The sequence below is a fragment of the Crocodylus porosus genome, unplaced genomic scaffold (assembly GCF_001723895.1).
Source record: "Crocodylus porosus isolate Cpor-Errol unplaced genomic scaffold, CroPor_comp1, whole genome shotgun sequence".
Lineage (NCBI taxonomy): Eukaryota > Metazoa > Chordata > Crocodylia > Crocodylidae > Crocodylus > Crocodylus porosus.
The window spans coordinates 43,824,520-43,843,997 of NW_017728948.1; the positions used below are offsets into that span (position 1 = coordinate 43,824,520).

General features: G+C 44.2%; 1 protein-coding gene across 1 annotated transcript in view; it reads left to right on the plus strand.

Moving 5' to 3' along the window:
• Positions 1-19,478, plus strand: part of CUNH4orf19 (chromosome unknown C4orf19 homolog) — an 83,805-nt gene that overhangs the window by 42,883 nt on the left and 21,444 nt on the right. The window contains exon 2 of the mRNA XM_019553141.1: positions 3,754-3,844. The gene's annotated coding sequence lies outside the window, so the exon portion shown is untranslated. The remainder of the gene's footprint in view (positions 1-3,753; positions 3,845-19,478) is intronic.

Consider the following 19,478-nt stretch of genomic DNA (forward strand, 5'->3'; position numbering starts at 1 on the left):
CCTGCCAAGGCAGGGGGTCGGACTAGATGATCTACCTAGGTCCCTTCCGACTCTAGCTACTATGAAACTATGAAACTATGAGAAGTTCAGTGCACATAAACCAGTTTCAAAATGGCCAAAACTGGTTTGAGAGAAACCCGTTTGAATGTAGTATCAGACTTAACTGACTGAGCTCAAACCAGTTTATGCAACTTGCCCCAGAACCTTTCATAGTTTAAGTTGCCCCCGCATCTTGGCTTATCCCACCATTCATCCCATACGGGCAGTAAGCGGCGGCAGTGGTGGGTGTAGCTGGCAGACCTTGACTTCAGTCCCCCAGGGGCAGAAGGAACAGAGTGGGGAAATAACCCCACTCCGTCCCCGCTGGGTAATAGGAGAGTGCCCAGAAGACCCCAGCTTAAGTCCATGCTGGTCTGAATTCCTGCCTCCCTGGCCAGTTCACTGCAGGTTACTGCTGAGGCCTGGCCACGGTCCCCCAGCACAGCTTCCCTGCAGCTGAGGCCATGCTCTAGCACCCCCCAACTTCTGGCCTGAGCAACTTACTTAAGAAAGCTTCTGTCATCTATAAATTTATTTTTCCTTACCACAGTGGAGTGGTGAGAAATATGCAGTTTGGGGATCAAAAAATTAGTTCTGAATTCTAGATCTTTCATGAAAAGAATTTATAATCTCAAGATCAATTTTCATTTCATGCAAGTTTTTTTTTCCCTTCCATGGTTCAATAAATCTTTGCAGCAGGAGTGTCAAAGACACAGTTCATGGAGCCTTATCACCCAGCCCACTGTCACCCATGGGTTCTGGATGCCACATGTATTGGATGCCACATTGTGCCTACACTGCATACAGCACACAATGCTAAATACAGTATTTACTGCATGCAGTGTGCAGGACCAGATCTGGTGCATACTGCACATGGCATACAGGGCTGGGTCCAGTATGCGTGCAGTAGGCAGGCCCAGATCCAATGTCTGCTCCATAAGGGGTGTATAGCCAGTACTGGCATGTGCACGCTACATAGAACACAGGGCTGGCTTGGGAGCAGTTGTGGCACCTGTACAAGACAAACCCTGGATCCAGCATGTAAGGACAGTCTGTGGTCTTGATTTGGCCCATGGACCAGCCCCATGCCATTCATCTAGTCCTCTGGACCTAATGAGTTCGATACGCCTACTTTACAAGATTTGATTCTGCTCCTAGTAAAATTAATGACAGTTTTGCCCTCAGCATGCAACTGGCCTGCACTTTATAAAACATCTCTCATACAAAAATCTATTCCAAGCTAATCTGTTTACAAATCTATTTACAATGGGTTGCATAATACAGCCATAAAATGGTACACAAATGAATGAGACAAAGATTAAGAGTTCATGTAAATTACTTTTTTTTTCAGATGAAATTTGAATTAAGATGGAGATCTGATGAGATGAAAAGATGAACAGAAACTATTACAGACAGTATGAGTCAACAGTGGAGATGTCTACATGAGACACTTAACTTCACATGAGCATAGGGGAGCAGGGGCTGGAATATCCTTATTTCCCAGCTCCCGCTCTGCCATTGCAATTGGGCAGCAAGGGGCTGGGAGACCCTTATCTCCCAGTGCTGGCTCCACAACTATGGGGCCACTGCTGGGAGATGCTCATCTCCTAGCCTGAGTTCTGCGGTCATGGGACTTGGGCTGGGAGACCCTCATCTCCCAGCCTGAGCCCTGTAGTCACAGGGCTCCCAGCCCAAGACCTGTGAACACAGAGCTTGGACCATGGAGTGGCCCTGCGATCGTGGAGCTAGCACTGCTGGTGGGGGCTGTGGAGCTGGGGTGAGAACAAGCTCCCTAGCCTGTTCCCCCCGCACAGCCCTGTACTCAGAGCTGGGCTGGGAACACACTCCCCAGCCTGCATGCCTAGGTGGGACAAAGTCCCCCTGCCCTGGCAGCAAGAAGCTTCCAGCCCCCTCTCCCTACTCTGCAGTCATGGACTTGGGGCTGGGAACAGGCTGGCAGCTTGTTCCCAGCCCCTGCTCCAAAATCACTACAATTAGCTGGGAAGAAGTTCCACAGTCCCCAAGCCAAGATCGCAATTGCAATTGTGGAGCAGGGGCTGGCAGTTTCTTGTATGGGGACAGTTCTCAACACAGCCCGGAGCTGGCTAGGACCTGCCCCTTATTGGGACAGGTCCCAGCCAGCCCTGGGGCAGCATGTGTGTAGGGAAACACAGGCAGCTTGAATGTGGCTAGGGTCTGTCATGTTTCAGGTGGACACCTATCCAAAAACTCTTATTCTGCAGTAGCTAACTGCACAGTAAATCTAGGGTGGAGTAGATGCATGTTGAGATGCACCTAGGGTGGACAAAGTGGAAAAACTAGAAAACCTATACACAAGGCAGAGCAAAGACACATTACAGAAGGGAGAAAGGTTGTGAAAGGAATACTAAAATTATCTTTAAACATAGAATAATCCTAGAAGTGGTGCCTGCACACTGAGGGAAGTGATTATTCCCCTCACTGGTGAGGCCACATCTGGAGTACTGTGTCCAGTTTTGCGCCCCCCCCCCCACTATGGAAAGGATATGGACAAGTTTGATAAAGTCCAGTCGAAGGCAACACAAATGGGAACGTGACTTCTGAGGAGAGGCTGAGGGAACTGGGCTTATTTAGTCTTCAGAAGATAAGACTAAGAGGGACTTTAATAGCAGCCTTCAACTACCTGAAGGGTGGTTACAAAGTGGGTGAAGTTAGATTGTTCTTGGTGGTGGCAGATGGCAGAAAAAGGAGCAGTGGTCTCAAGTGAAGCAAGGGAAGTTTAGGTTAGATATTAGGAAGAATTTTCTCACTAGAAAGGTAGTAAAACACTGGGACAGGTTACCCAGAGAGGTGGTGGAATCTCCATCCTTGGAGGCTTTTAAGAGCTGACTAGGCAAAACCTTGGTTGGGCTGATATAGTTGGGGATGGTCCTGCTTTGATCAGAGAGTAGGATTAGATGACCTCCTGAGGTCCCTTTGAACCCTAATTTTCTATAATTCTAAAATAAAAGCACATTTTTCTAAAGGATGAGTTCAAACCTTATCTTCTTTTTGGTATTTAATTGGGTATAATTTATATAATCAAAAAATCAAATAACTTCATGTAAAAATGGCCTAAGAAAAGTAAGGTAGTCAGTCATTTTCTGTCCAAACATTGTAAACCATATATTGCCTGTTCTCCCATTTGTCTGTAGTATCAGGTGATGATTCTCTGTAGAGAGTCATGTTGTTTCTTTGAGTAAATTAAATCCTACTCCTCTTTGATCATAAGGGTGAAATCACCTACTTTCTTGTGAAAAGTGATGGTCAGCTTCATGTAATCTTACACAACAAAGAAGCCCTGTGTGGTGTGTGAATTCCAGATGGAATACATTTCTAGTGCAGCAATAAGATAGAACAGGTAGAGTAATAGTTAAATAATTGCACAAAGATAAACTGAAATATCAGATGCTTTGGATTCAACCAGATATAACTTTTAAAAATAGACACCCCAAAACAAGAAAGTAACTGTTCCTAATGCCCAAAAAATGAATTCTTATACCACAAAAGCTTCACCCAATGTTTATGCCAAAGTAGGCTTACCTGATTTAATTTATATTTTGACCATGTGACTTTAGGAGAATGAATTTACAGCCACTAAATGAAAAAGGAAACACAGAAGAAGTATCTATAGCAGAAGCACAGCTACAGATGAGGCATGGAACTAGTCTAATAGCTTTTTATTACAAATTCCAGGTGATTATATAATATGGAAACTGCTTTCTGACTGGACCCATGATGACTATGTTACTTCTACTCACTCCCATTAACAACCTGTGCAGACATGGTAAGCATTACTTGGAAAGGTATGTCTGAATTCACATGCAGTTGTATCTTATAGCAAACAGGAGCAACTCAGTGACTAAACGTAGGAACAGATGTTATCGTTAAGGTGCATTAAGCATGCAGAAAGTGCTTTACAACTGTAACAGAACAGATTTTCACAGCACATAAACCACTTTTAAAATGGTGGCTCCCAGTCTGAGTGGGGTTAACCCTAAGTGGATGTGGTATCAGACTAAGGTACTTTAGGTTAGAGTGCTTTATCAAATGTCTGTACCACATCCATCGCGAATTAAGGAAGGTCACATTCCCCCAAGATCCCAAGGACCCTCTTTGGGCAGTTTGCTAGCCTTGGCCAGTGCTCATCTGCTCCAGGAATGCATGGGCCCAACCCCACCCTTGGACTGTCACAGAGAGGAGACAGAAAAGGCTCTGTCTCCACCCTGCGTGGCTAAGTGGGGGCAGGGTGAATGGAGTCATCTCCCCTTTCCTCCCCCCCACCATCTGCAAGAACCCCCAAAAGCGTGCTGGCTCAGGGGTTGGGAGGCCCAGGTTGTGCGTGGGCATCAGCGGAGCTCCATTCCCTACCAGCCGCAGTTCCCAGCATGGCAAACACCTCTACAGGCAGCCCCATGCTGCAGCTTCCAGCTGCAGCTGTCAGGAGGCTCAGGCAGGGGGAGGGAGGGTTGTGAATGGACCCCCCATGTCACACAGACTTGGCCCAGCACCCACAAGCAAGCTGTGGAGGGGCCCTCACGGCAAGGAGGGCTCCATTCACCTGCCCCCCCAACCCCAGCCACTGCTCACAGCCACCACCTGGCAGGAGAGCAGGGCTGGGGAGAGGGGCCGCTCCGGCAGCCTCCTGAGATGTACCAGAGCACCTCCTGCCTGCCAGTCCCTTCTGTGCCCCCCACCCCCAAGGGCGAATGTCCATTATGTTCACTCCTGCATCCTTCTAGAGCACTTTGAGTAAAGTGTGATACTTAGAGCCAGCATTCCCTCTAAGCTGCATGTCATGCATGGCCACGCAGGCACACCTGACAGTGCAGCATGGGTGTGCCTGCGCAGCTGCACGCACCACACAGCTTGGAGGAAACACTGCTTAGAGCACTCCTGCCTCAGGCTTTTTGAACATCTGTACTTAGCCCAATTGCTTTGTTCTCCTCTCTGAAAATAACACTACTGTAATTAACACTGCCACCACTCCCCTACCCCCAAATGTAGGGAACCAGGGCAGTAGGCCCGATCTGGTATGTGGGGCTGGCGCCATGCACCAGATCACGCCATGCATCAGACTAACATGGGATGGGGCCTAGATCCCATGCACCAGATCCAGCCCGCAGACTGACCCTGCAACACTCACCCAGCCTGCAGCCCAGAAAAGTTGGGTACCACTGTCCTGAATGGTGACATAAAGAGCAACAGTGTATCACTAAACTGAAGGTTTATTTGAATATCTGCCAGCTCTTGCCTGTATTACTCTTTAAGTGTTAAGTCTTCAAAATTAGTACGTTTTATAACGTTAGATCTTATGCTAAATGATCTTATGAACACTTCAAAAAAAGAAAAGCCCTTTTCTTTAATAGAAACCAGTTAAACTGTGGAGTAGGCAAAATTTCACAGTGAAATGATACAATCACTTGACATGTTGATATAGATATTCTTACAGTTTGCTGCCAATTGTGACTCATTCACTCTCCTCTTTGGGATTATTTCTTCCCTGTTTCCAGTCAATTTATTTAAACTTACCTTTTGTTAAATACAAAAGAAAAAGTATTGTGCCTGCTAATCTTTAATACATTTTTTTTCAGCAGATGAAAGCAAATCTTAGTAAATACAAAGCACCTGAGTGTTTAAGTAATTAAAAGAGGATGCATCTTTTGCATTTGGTAGCTAAAATCTATATTCTGTTAATACATATCAAGGCCACTGGCTAGATCCCTACATCAAACAAAAAAGGACATGCAGGTAAAATTACACTGTTAGTCAAATTAATCATAGAGTGGAACAGAAATTAACTAGGTAGTTGCTCAGGATGTATTTTGTAATTAAGTATGAGTAAATCTCTCTCATCAAACAATAATAAAATTAATATTCACAGGAACACCAGAGAACATCCCTTAACAGATTAATACAAAAAGATTCAAGTTCAAAAGCAACAGTGCTTCTGCATAATAAAAATTCTACAACAATAGATTGCATTCCTCTAGGAAAGTCTTCATAAATTTGATATTTACTTCAGAGCACTACCATGAGCTAAGTACCTTAACAGATATATAGACAGATACATTCCCTGTCTTTTGGGTTGCTGGTTGTAGCTGTGTTGGTCTAAGGACATAGGCGGACAAGGTTCTTTGGGTAAATGTGATATTTATTAGACCAACTAAATAGCTGAAAAAATTGTTTTCTGAAAGCTTTTAGATCCAAACAAACTTCTTCAGGCATACCAAGAGTCTGCTGGTGAATTGTGAGTTCTTCTGGATAGAAACTGCCCGGGAGAGCTTACAATTCACCAGTAGACTCTTGATATACCTGAAGAAGCGTGCTTGTGGCTAAAAGCTTGCAAACTATTTTAGTTTTTCCAACTATTTAGTTGGTCTAATAAAAGATATCACATCTACCCAAAGAACCTTGTTTCCCCGTCTTGCATTTTGGATAGTAATATTTAGCAGTCTTGTTGTGCTGTAAATTTCCAAAGTGCTGTATAACCCATAAGGGTTGGGAAGGAAATGAAATTGTGAATTGTGTCATTTGCTGTCGGACACAGAACAATTTAAGTTAAGGATTTCTCAGTTCTCTTGAATGCCCGAAATCAGTAGTGTCAAACATCCTGCTTATCTGAGTTCAAACCTTATCTTCAAACATTTTGGTGCTTAACTGGGTCTGGATTGTATAATCAAAAATCATATAATTTCATGCAGAAATGGCCTAAGAAAAGTAAGGCAGTCAGTCACATGTGGAGCTCTGTTAACAGGCATTCTTATGCTGTGCACAACTTCACGCTGCCACCCCCACTGCTGCCAGGGAGGCAGGCATGCCTCACCATGGCAGCATGGCTAGATACTCTATGTCACATTTTATCTTTATTTTGTAAACATATTTCTCCTCCTTGCCCTCTCCAAGCAGTAGACATATTAATGCATTTTCCATTCACCCTGGAGCACACATACAGATATAATGATCTCTTCACCAAATGACTACACTTTTTTAAATGCCTGAGGTATTTTTTTTAAGTTTCCAAGTTAATGGAAGAGTCTCAAAGATGGAATTCTGACAAGTGTAAAGGAATGAGAAAGTTTTAGATTACACTATAAATACTTAGGTCCCAATGAAAATAACCTGTGCAGCTGCAAATTTGAGGATTTTCTCATATTTATTTCTAATTTAAAGGAATAGTGCTACATTTTGGACACAATCAGCACAGTATGTAAGCACATGCTTTAAACTAAGTAGGTTAGTTTTTCTATTCACTTCAATGGGTTATGCATACACTTAAGCATTTGCTTGATCAAGGCTCATTTTAAGAACTTTAAATTACATTTCTACATTGTTTTCTGCAGACAGTCTCCTAATCATAATATTGTTAATGATTTTAATATAAACGTGAAATATTATTCCTTGGTCAAGAATGCTATTTTATTGTAGAATAAAGACATTTAAGAATTTAAACCCTTCAAGGCCTCTGACGGAGTACACCCTGATTGCTAAGCATTTTATCCCCATTCTCTTTCTATTACAAGGTGACAAGCATTGTGAGCAGCATATATGAAACACTTCAACTTTAACAGGGCTTTCAATGCTGTCTCCCATGATGCTGTCATAACTAAGCTAAGGAAAAATAGTTAGATTAAACTATTGAAAGGAGGGTGCAATACAGTGGATCATAATTAGTAAGTTTTAGTAAATTTGCAGATGGCACTAGGTCGAGTAAGGCAGCAGAACCTTTGGAGGATAAGATTTGGAGTCAAACTGACTTTATTTCAGGCCATTTCTCCCATTTATCAAAGTAGATGAAATTCAGTAAAGACAACTACAAAGTATTGCTCCTAGGTTGGAGCAGTCAAGACATTTAGATTGCATACTAGACAGAACTTGCTAACAATGCAGGTTGTTAAGCAATGGAACAGATTACCAAGAGAGAGTGGGGAATCTTGATAATCAGAAGCATTTAAAAGCAGGTAAGAAAACATTTGGCTGGCTTAGTTTAGATAAAGATAATTTTGCCTTGAGCAGGGAATTGTACTAAATTTCTTGAGGTCCCTTCCAGCTCTAGTTTTATATGGTTTCATTTAGCATTTGAAATTTCTTCTGACACGCCGTTCTGTCCTCATTCAGGCTCTAAAACTGTTTCCAGTGATCATGCCACATTGTTATAAATGCAGAGACTGACCCAACAGGTTTTGAACTATGTTTCTTTCCAGCCTTATTATTGTTAGGTAGTAACAATTAAAAGCCTGTCTTTTCACTTTGAAGTTTTAGAAAGTTAAATACCATAAAGAAGAAATACAGGAATACAGCCGTGATTTAGCTGTTAAAGTCAAATTAAGCCAGTCAAATAAAGAAGAGAATATGAAAAGCCAGACAACAGGGAAGAACAGGTCTTTGAGGGGAGAAAGGGTGGAAAAAGAAAGAGATGGAAAGCATGAGAAATGACTCCAGACCCAAGAGAAAGGGGGAAAAAATATCCCAACCTGTTTGGATTCCACTGGTTCTAGTCCCCGAAGGATAATTCTAGGAGAGAGCCCACCAGGATCATAGAGAAGCAGGGCTGGAGGGGACCTCCAGAAGTCAGGTAATCCAACCCCCTGCTTGAGGCAGGGTCACCCCTATCCAAACCATCCTATACCCAGAGACAACCACAGCAGGGTCTAGGGGCTGGGGCAAATAAGCCTGTTTGGGACCCAGATGTGGTAGCAGTGTGGGGAGGGGGAGTAGGTGGCAAGCGGCCAGACACAAAGCCAGCCCAGCTATGCAGGGGCCCTCCAAAGCACGGGGCCCAGGGCAGTCACCCTGCTTTGCACCCCCCAGGGATGGCCCTGCCTATATCCATCCTATACCATCCGTAATCTAAACTCTACATAGGACTACTGTCAAACCTGACACCACACAGACCTAACACCCTAACCTGCCATAGTCAACCACAGGACAACCAACGTCCTGCTTTTATTAAATATAGTCTCAAGAGGTCCTGGATGGCGGGCCATGCCTCCTGCCCCCAAAGGAAGGCAAAACCACCATATCCCATACCAATCTGATCATGGGATAAAATTCCTTCCCGACCCCCAATATGGCAGTCCACCTGACCCTGAGCAGAGGGGCAAGACTCTCTAGCCTGTCCCAGCAAGAGCACTGGCAAAAAACAATCAAAATCCCCAACCTTGGCTGCAGCCGACACCCAATGCCTTTGTGGGAGTTTTAGATACACCATGACATATGTAGCAGAAAGCGAGGCGGGGGGCAGGGGCAACCAGCAAAGCCCAGAGCATTGGAAATACCTATAGTAGAACATAGGCATAGCTACACCTAAATTATCCTCAACCAATGGCTGTCCAACCTCTTCTTGAACATCTCCAGTGACGGAGAGTCCACAACTTCCCTAAGCAATCTGTTTCACTGCCTCACTATCGTATCAGTGAAATTTATTTAGTATATGTGGTTTTGGCATGTTGTTTCAGTGATCTTAAGGTGATGTCATCACCAGTGTGAAGAGTGTTGAAGGCCACCAGAGACATGGTATTAACTTGTACACAAGGGTATTTGTTGCCATTGCCAAAGCCATGCTATAGGGTTAGTACAGGTTTGACCCAGTCCACTTCAAAAATGGTTGAAAAGTGCCCAATTATAGCCTGGCCAGTTAAATCCTGGTTGAGTGCCTGCAGGGTCAGAGATGATCTGGTGATTGATTGGTGCTTGTGCTGAGCATTCTTCATGGCATTGAGTAAGTAAGGAAAAGTCAAAGGGTTTTGAAAGGGTCGACCATGGTGGGTACCTTGAGAGGAGTGGAGCTATTGGTGGGTAGAACATGCCCCAGTGCACTGGCAGTATAGGATTATCCCACAGTCTGGCTAGTAAGCTTACTTAAGCATTTGTGCAGCAGAGATTAGGGGGAACAATGTTACTGAATACTGGTAACCATGGGAATGGAGTGGAGCACATTGTGCCTGACAAGACACATCGTAACGTGCAATTGGGTGTCCACTAGTTTGCTGTGCAATGAACAAGTCCATACAGGGGCACAGTATTTCGTGACAGTGTGGGAGCAGATGAATGTAGCATGGAAGCACTGGCGTCCCAAGTGAAGCCTGTGAGCCTGGCAAGTAAATTGTTTCATGTTATGATTTTTAAAGCAGTTGTCTGGAAATGTGATTCATGAGTTAAAATCCAGTCAAGGACGACTCCAAGATAAACTGGGTGGGTTTTAAATTTGAAAGGCTGACCATTTAAAATGACAGTGAGCTCATGATTTGCATTGGCATTATGCAAATGAAAAACACTTGAAAGCGTCTTTGAGATATTTGGTTTGAGGCACCATTTTAGGGAGCACTCTGACATCAGTCTCATGTCTCCAGTAAGTGTGAGTTCCACACCTGAAGTCACGACCTTGGGTGGCAAAGGCACTGTCATCAAAGTAAACAAATTTTTGTGAGCTGGTCACAGGCCATCAGTATACAGGTTGAAAAGGAGAGGCACAAGTACTTATCCCTGAGGGAAGCCATTGATTTGATGACTCCAAGAGCTAGTTTCATTGGCCAGGTGGACTCTAAAGTCTTGACAATGTAGTAATAGTTTGACTAGATGAGTAGTGCAATGTGGCAGAATTCCTGATATTTTTGCCAGAAGACCAGTCTGCCAGACAGTATCATATGCTGCTGTTAAACCAGTGAAGACAACATCAGTCTTCAGGCTTTTCTGAAAGCCATTTTCAATTAACCTGTTGAAGGCTAGAACTTGATCACAAGTGCTCCAGCTACAGCAGAATCCTGCTTGGTCTAGGCTTAGAGCAAAATCAATTACTGCAGGAATACATTGCAGAGCTAGTCTCTCAAGTGTCTGGTAGCAGGCACTCAGAGGGAGATTAGCCCTTGCTCCTTGCTGCTGATTGTGGGTCTTTGCCAGACTTAGGTAGGCCAATAATTTTTGCTCAGCTCCATGCTGACAGAATTTGTTCTTCATACATAATATGGCTGAAGAAGAATAGAATTCAAGCTTGAGGACTGAGATGTTTCAGAAACTCTGGGTTATCATAACCAGTTGCAGTGCCAGATTTTATTTCGCACAGCATAGAGTTCAGTTCTCTTGGTGGAGTATCTTGGTTCTGAACATTGACAGAAATGATGCCATTCCCTCCCAGCAGTTCCAACGAGCAGTATCAAGTGATTCAAGCAGGTGATCTGCGGTATCTGAGATTTTTCATACTCATCCAGTAGATCAGCACACTCTCCATCCAAGCAAGTAGCGTACAGGGGGTGAAATCCTCTGGGAATACAGGATTGTTCTGCTTTATAGACAGAACCACAGAAATACTTACAGATTTCATCAGCTGGGATATTTTGCCATGGGCTGATAACAGTGGATCCTTCAACAGTCTCCACGAGTAGGGACCAACTGACTTTCCAGAAGTTCCACCTGGGTTTTCTTACACATCTAATAACCAATCCAGTGTGGATGAGTGATGGATGGTGTTGGCTGTGTGGAAAGTCACTGAGAACGTTGCAAGAACATTGTGGGGGGCTGTTAAATGATATAATGCAATATAGGTCAGGGGAGTAATCTTGGTCTCATCTTGCTGAGTAGGAGCTGCCACATAGTTTAGAGCCATGGATCAAGGCAAGGTCATTGCTAGATGCCCAATTTTATAACAGGTCACCATCCTCATTTGGGTGGAAGTAACCCCATCCTGTATATGGTGGCTATTAAAGTCAACAACATATATGGCTGGGTGGGGGAGACAGGGAAGAGGGTAGTTCCTCCAGGTTTCGCTTGGTGGTTTATAGACATTTGTGATACTGAAGCTTCCAACTTTTATGACATTACAATGATTAGTAGATAGCGTGCGTGTTGCCTCAGAGACATTGCCACAGACATAAGTGGCTCTCCTACATTTTGCATGAAGAGTGTAGCATATCAGAACAAAGTCACTGATAGTAAAGTAACCAGCTTCATCCTCTACAATATGGGTCTTCTCAAGACAGATTATGTCAGCCTTGTGTTGAATTACAGTAGAACTGATTATGAAATGTTTTCCTACTGAAAAACGCTTGACAGTGTATTGGAGGAGTCAAAGTGCTGAGCCAATAGTCTGAAAAGCCATCTGGTTCGCTGGTTGGCTAGGAGAAACTTTGTTGATACTTATAACCAACTGACTGGGATCTGAGAATTGTCTGATTCAGTCCACTGGTAACATCATTGGTTTTACTGATGGTTCATCTACTTACAGGAGGCACGATGAGGATGCTGATGCTTTGCCCCCCCAGTGAAGTACAATTCTGGGACAGCTTTAGGCCCTCTCCTGTTTTTTGTTTCTTTTTTCCCCAGAAAAATATCACTCTGAGTCATGTTAAGCTCTTCCAGGTTTATTACAGTCTTTTTGTATAAGAACTAACTAATAGTTTAACCATCCTTGGTGACTGTGTTTTGTGCCACTAGCAATTTTCCATACAGCATTGATAGATAAGAGATGTTCAAAATATTCGGGAGGGTCGGGTGATTCTTAGCATTCCAGAATCTCAGAATGTCATAGTGAGGATCACACACACTAAATGACCTCAATCTTGCCTGTAATGCCATGTTTCCAAAAAACTAACATAAAACTTAGATTTTCTACAGGTAACCAGCCTAGACTCTAGACACCTTTGTCACGGAGGCACTTGGGTGCCCCGTGTCTTGGAGGAAATAAGGGCAGCTGCTACACTTTAAGGCTGCCCAGGTGCCGGTTGTGGGGGCAACCAGGCAGGTCAAGTGACCTGAAGGGGCAGGGCCGGGCCTTTATAAACAGCCAAGGCCAGAGCCAGAGTAGCAGTTCCCTTCTGGCTGCTGCAGGAGCAGGAGCAGGAGCAGGAGCAGGAGCAGGAGCAGGAACAGGAGCTCGAGCTCTGCGGGGAAGCTGAGCAGCCTGAGTTGATGGTTGCAGCCTGACCACCCTGACCAGCTGCAATGATGTGGGCAAGTGAACCCCTTAAGAGACTGTGACTAAGGAGCCAAGTGAGTGTTGTGTTATAAGCTGGTAGGCTTCTTCTTTGTGTTGCAGCTGCTTGGCTCATAGTTTTGTTATAGTTATACCGGAGGACCGGGTGAGGCTGTAGGGGTGTGAGGAGGCCTCATGGGAGCTCCACAATAATCTGGGGGTTCCTGGTGCCCAGCAGGGCACAGCTAGCAGTGCCGGGCGGGCACAGCTGTTTGCACCAGTGGCACGCATGTTGAGGGGTGTTGACCCCCACCCTGTGGGGCGAGATGAGAGAGAAGCCCTAGCAGGGCAAGGGACCGAGATGGTGGTCTTGGGGGCCAGGCACGGCTGCAGCCACCTGAGCCCCAACCGGGTTAGGACCAAGAAAGAGCCCCGGAGGGCTCCCTAGTGCTGGGGACTCTAGTGCAACAGTGGGCACAGCGAGCAAGCGCCGTAGAGGCACTCGGCGTATAGGGGTTGAGGCCCCAGCCTGAGAGGGCTTGCAGCGCGAGAGCAAGGCCCCAGAAGGGGGCGCAAGTAACTGTCAGACACCCAGTGGGGTGTGGACTAGAGAGGACCCCGAAGGGTCAAGGGGGCCAGGTAAGGCTCAGGCTGCCTGAGCCCGATTGGAAGAGTATTGCTAGCAGGCCCGGGCCCAAGAGGGCCAGCAAGCGCAGGGGCGCTGGGTGCGAGACAAGCCCAGGGGCGCCAGAGAGGGGCGCTGAAGGGCAAGGACCCAAGAACGTCCGGGAACAGCTGCGAGGCTTGGGGCATGCTGAAGGGGAGGCAGGAGGCACGCATTGCCCATAAGGCTGGGGCAAGAGCACCCCACTAAGAACGGAGGTAACATCGGCAGTGTCAAAGGTGCAAATAGGCAACCTCCCATAACTGAACTCATAAGATCAAAGACGTGGGCGAGTCGAGGGTGATGGATCACCTTAATTGACATGGCAGGGGGTGCTAGGGAGCTTCACGGCCGCTCCCAGGTCCCACTCCGTGACAACCTTTCCCACAATACCGTATAACGCAAACAGCTGCTAGATGCATCCCCATCCAGAAAGCCAAAGAGGAAAGAACCACAAGCACAAAACAGACCAAATGGGCCAAACACCCTGCCTGTTGGGCTGGATCCCAACTCCAGGGTACCTCATAGGCCAGGTCTGGGCACAGCAGCGAGGTGAGCCAGCAAAGTTTAACTCTGTTTGCCTCCCACCGCAAGTTCCATGTCCAACAGGGCTCCGTGCCCCAGAATTTGTCAACAGGGCCCACCCCACTTTCTCCACGCCCAAATTTGCCACCCTTCTGACTCTGAGCCACACAACATGTGTGGCCATAAGTTTGACAATGTTAGACAAATAGATGCAGGAAGACACATCAACTTCTAAATCTTCTCACAGGTGTTCTTCGCAAACATTACCTTATAATAACCTCTAGAGAGAGAGAACTTTCAGACGTAGTAACTTGCAGGTACAATTTTGGGCCCAAAATATTGATACTGTTTTAGAAAACTGTGCATGAAATGTTATTAAGCCTAGAATTTATTAACTTTGATGGATTATTATTCCCTATTCCCCAAAAAATATTTTCAAGCTTAGCTACAGATTTTATAAAGTTTCAGTTTACCCACAATCTCAACATTACCCAAAAAAAAGAAAGTAAATCCTTCCTGGGCTGCTGCTACTATTGGATACATCATAGGAAAGGCAAGTTAGGTCAAGCAGAGCAAAAATCAGGATTTAGACTTCTCAACAGAGCTTTACCGCATGGTTTTTTTTTAAGGCAGTCTGATGCGCTGCCATCTAGTGGTGCTTATTTCTAGCATACTTGTGCTTAATCTAGTAACCCTGCTAAAAACCAGTCTGTCCAGCTGAGTTTTTCCGCACCAATTTTGCCCTGTAGCAATAATAAAGAGGCCTTCTAAAGGCTTTTGTCCTCTTTGCATCCCCTATTTTATCCTGATCTGTGTCCCTCATCATCCAGATATCCACAACACTGACATAATAGTTCATACAGAAACTACTAGAGAGTTAAACTACTACCAAAACAGAGACAGTAAACTATAACTCATCAATTTTCAATTGACAAAAGTACTTCTGGTTCCATCAGGCTTGTGGGCTTAGGCTAAATCAAAAGTGGGTGTCCCAGGTAAAAATGCAAGGCACACTTCTGAGCCTGGCTGGAGAATGAAAGGCAGTTTTACATGCAGTTTTGCTAACAGATGAAATTTAAGTCAGAAGGTTCTGTTTGTTTTACTGTCAGCCCTGCATAGGAAATCAAACTGTTGTTTGGGGTCAGTCAGTACCAGGAGTAATAAATAATCGACAAGCCAATTGCTATTCAAAAATGTAAATAGGGGCAAAATTTATTGATTATACTAAATCCAGAACAGAACTCAGCTGGTGCTCATGATACTATGCTTCCTTCGCTCTGCTCACAGTAATAAAATGATAGGAATTGCCATGCCAGATCAGACCTGTATCTTTGACAGTGACCAGTACTAAATACTTCAGAAAAAGGAGCAAGAAACCCTATAATGGAATAAACTGCTTGCAATCAAGCAGGTGTCATGGTTTTCTCTTAATCCACTCAATGTTTATTGGTTATCCAACTGTTTTTCAGCAATGGTTACTACATCAAGATCCTCTTTCTAGACATTTTTGTTTATCAGTTTTTGCACAAAAGATTCCCATGCACATTCCTAGATGCTGATAGTTTATATTGTTGGCTGGGCACCTATTTTCATTAACCTCCTTAATCTGATACCCTGTTATTTTTCTGGAATGAATGCCAGAAGCAAGTGAGGAAGGGGTTTATTCCCCCACCCCCTCTCCCACTGGGGCACCACAGCTGAGATCTGGACAGGATGCAAGAGCCTATCGGGCATTTGTCCCCACTCCAGCAGCCGAGACGGGGCAGAGTGAGGCTGTGTGGGAAAGCTTGTTGCCACTGCAAATGAGGTGTCCCCTGCCCATGCAGCAGCAGTGGGGGTGGTGGTGCAGGGTTGTGCTACCGCACTGCTGCTGTGCACACATGGGACACCTTGCCAGGGAACCACAGAGCTCGCGGTGGCAACAAGCTTTCCCATGCAGCCCTGCTCTGCCCTGCAGTGCCAGGTTGCACCCAATGGGCTGCAGAGGCTCCAGGGAATGGCAGCAAGGTGGAGAGCCTGCACTTGCCCCTACCCCACACACAGATCTGAGGGACACAGGTCCCCCCTTTTAGCTGCCCAGGAGTGTGCACAATGGTGGGGCGCCAGCCCCACCCTCCTACCCAAGGCTTTAGTAGGGGGAGGCGAGCTCTACACATTGCTCCACTGTAGCAGCTGCTTTTTTTCCATGATTGAAAAAACCCCAAAATCAAATAAAATGCGATTTAGTGCATTTAGAATGTATTTTATTATAGTGACTGGTAGGCTACCAAATTGCTTTAAAATTATAAATATATCAAGAAAACATTGTGTTCAACTGATACATATACATAGTAGCCTTTCATATTAATAATAGATTTGAGGGTTTTAATCAGAAAAGTTGCAATATTTATCAGAATTTGTGATTTATTTATTTTTTTTATTTATTTTTTTTAATCAGGGAAAACCAGGATCCTTGCTTATTATATAACATTCATCCAATCAGACCATTTCAGAGATTTTTAATTAATACAATTAGAGAAAATGAGTCTTAAAAAGACACAATTTCTAGGTTTTACCTCCCATTCTAACCCCATTATTTCATCTGCTTTTACTCACTGCTTTCTTCTGCTACAAAAGTCTTATGTTTGCAGAATATTTAAAAACAATTCGCTAGGAACCATATTAAAATATAACTCGTATTAAGACACATGAATGTTTAAGCAAAATGGACTGTGTTTGTAGCTGACTGCATGACCACATCTCTCTACTAGTTAAGGATGTTTTCTCTTATACAATTAAGAGCTTGTAAACATGCAAAATCCTTGCAGTCTAAGAAAATGTGAAGCAAAATTTTTTGTTAAATAAAGATATACAGAAATATATCCACTGGTATATGTTCTTTGGTAGCATGTTCTTGTGTACAGAAACTTATGTAGCTACTAATAATTACTATTGTGGGACTAATGAATGATTAGTCCCCTAAATGAATAATATGCCAGTGCTTAGCTTGTGGTGTCACATACTAGTAATACTGGCCAAACAGGATATACTGGCACAGAGGACTGCACTGCCAACTCAGCTTAGAACTGGCTTTACTTGTACATTCCAGTGATCTTACTTTTGGTGCAGCACTTCAGCATTTTATCACTTCTGGCTAGAATGACCAACTGTCTAGGCATTGGAACAACCCGTGTAGAGAAATTATGGCATCTCTGGTTTCAAGAGCAATTAGAGAGAGATTTGCTGGGATGGTTTAGTCAGGAATGATCTTGCCTTGAGCAGGGGGCTGGACTAGATGATTTTACCAGGTCCCTTCCAGCCCTACGTTCCTATGATCTTGTTCCAGCAATTGAGTGATAAGTCATAATGCAGTATTTCGTGTTCTGCACTGTGCCAGCAAGATCATGACCAGGAATTAAAATGTTAAAATGGTTCTTTCTACATGGGGTTTGTTCTCCGACCCTCCTCTTGAAAAGCATTCAAGGTTCACAGAGGAGCCATGCATCAAACATGAATGTAGCCCAATGATAAAGGTACTCACCTGTGAGGGGAAAGTACTGAGTTTCAGTCCCTAGCCTAAGGATTGTCCCTGTATTTTACCTTAAAGAGTCCTCAGTTAAACTGGCTTGCCGCTCATGCTTGCTCAGTCTCTCTCAGGTTCCAGATCTCCTGCACTCATGGCTGCTCTCAACAGGTGGTAGTGGTGCTCTCACATATACTAGTCTGGGGTATGGGCACTGTCCTGGGCAATGGAACATGTGGGTTAGAATGCCTAGACTAGGGAAAGAAATTAACCACGACTGGTATAAATGACCAGAAACCAGTTCAAACCTGTAACACAACACAAGTTTAGTGCACGTAAACCACTTTCAAAATGACCCAAACTGGTTTAATATAAATTTGGGTGTAATATCAGACTTAACTGATTTGGGTTAAATCAGTTTATTGAACTTTTGTCCCAGATCCCCTTCGGATTCAAATTAACTCACATTCCCCCAGCATCCCAGGATGCTTTTCACCTTCCCTTCAAACCACCCTGCCCACAAGCTGGGCAGGCTAGCCTTGCCCTAACTTGCTATCTGGTCTGCTAAGCAGGGAAGCATGCTCTAGCGCCTCCTGGCTTCTCACCTGAACCACTGCAGACTTGTGGCTGCATTTCTGGAATCAAAAGTAAATATCTGTTCACTTGCTTATCAGTTCAATCTACACATCTTAGACTGGCCTGCAAAGACTGAATTGATTCAGCCCCAGGTTTTCTGATGGTCTGTACTTAGCCTGATAGGCTGGGGATGGCACTGAACCCAGATCTCTGATTCCCTGGATGAGTGCTCTAGTTTCTAGGACAGTCTATGAAACATGGATGGTGGTGCCACCATGTTCTCCACTTGCTCCCTATATCTTTAAATAAAATAGTGACTCAGTAGATTATCCCTAAAGGGACAATGCAAGTGCCTACACCCAGGAGGGGGTTTCAGGCTGTAAATCCTAATCTTCCTTGGGTGCCTAACTCAAGGCTGCAGCTAGGTACCTAAATCCCAAGAGAAGTGGAATTTCTCCTCCCCACATCTGCTTGTTCTGTACACCTGCTGCCCTTTATCACATGCTTAGACTGTATAGCCTTTGAAGAAAGGACTATATGGGGGGGCGGGTCAGAACCAAATTTGAGGTCTCTAGGTTCTGTCACTGTACAAGTAATTTTTTGCAACAGTGGAATTATTAGTTTAAAGCATGGGATAAATTAACTTCAGCAAATAACAGAAAACTTAAAGAAAAATCCAGGAAGGATAGATGTAGTGAATAAACTTGTCTGAAGAGGAAGTGAGTGTTTTTATACTACTGACCATATTTGCTTTTCTGTTGTGCAAACTAGCTAATGATTGCAAGAGTTTTACACTTTGCCCCACTCTTCCTTTTAAACAATCTAAAATGAAACAGACATTTTAATGTTATACAGTAAATAGTGAGGTGCAGAAACACTCTGTGACTTGCTATTTTGGGTGGTGAGAGAGATCGAAGAGAAAAAAATCTCTCTCAAAACCCAAATAAATATTTAAAAGCAGTTATTAAAGGTGTAACAATGTAAAGCCTAGATTTAATTCTTATTATAATTTTGATAACTTAAAGATCAAATTAATATTTACCATGTGTTCCTGGAAATAAGTGCCTTACAAACAAATCCCTGGATCCTTTCAGACTAAGTAGAATCCTCACTTTCTGCTTGAAGATGGAAAAGAATAACACTGCATATATAGTGTTAGGTGAGCAGAGAAACAGCACAAGAGTAGAGTGATTGTTAGAGAAAGCAAGCCATGCATGAAAATATAAAAGATCTACACAGCTCCTTTC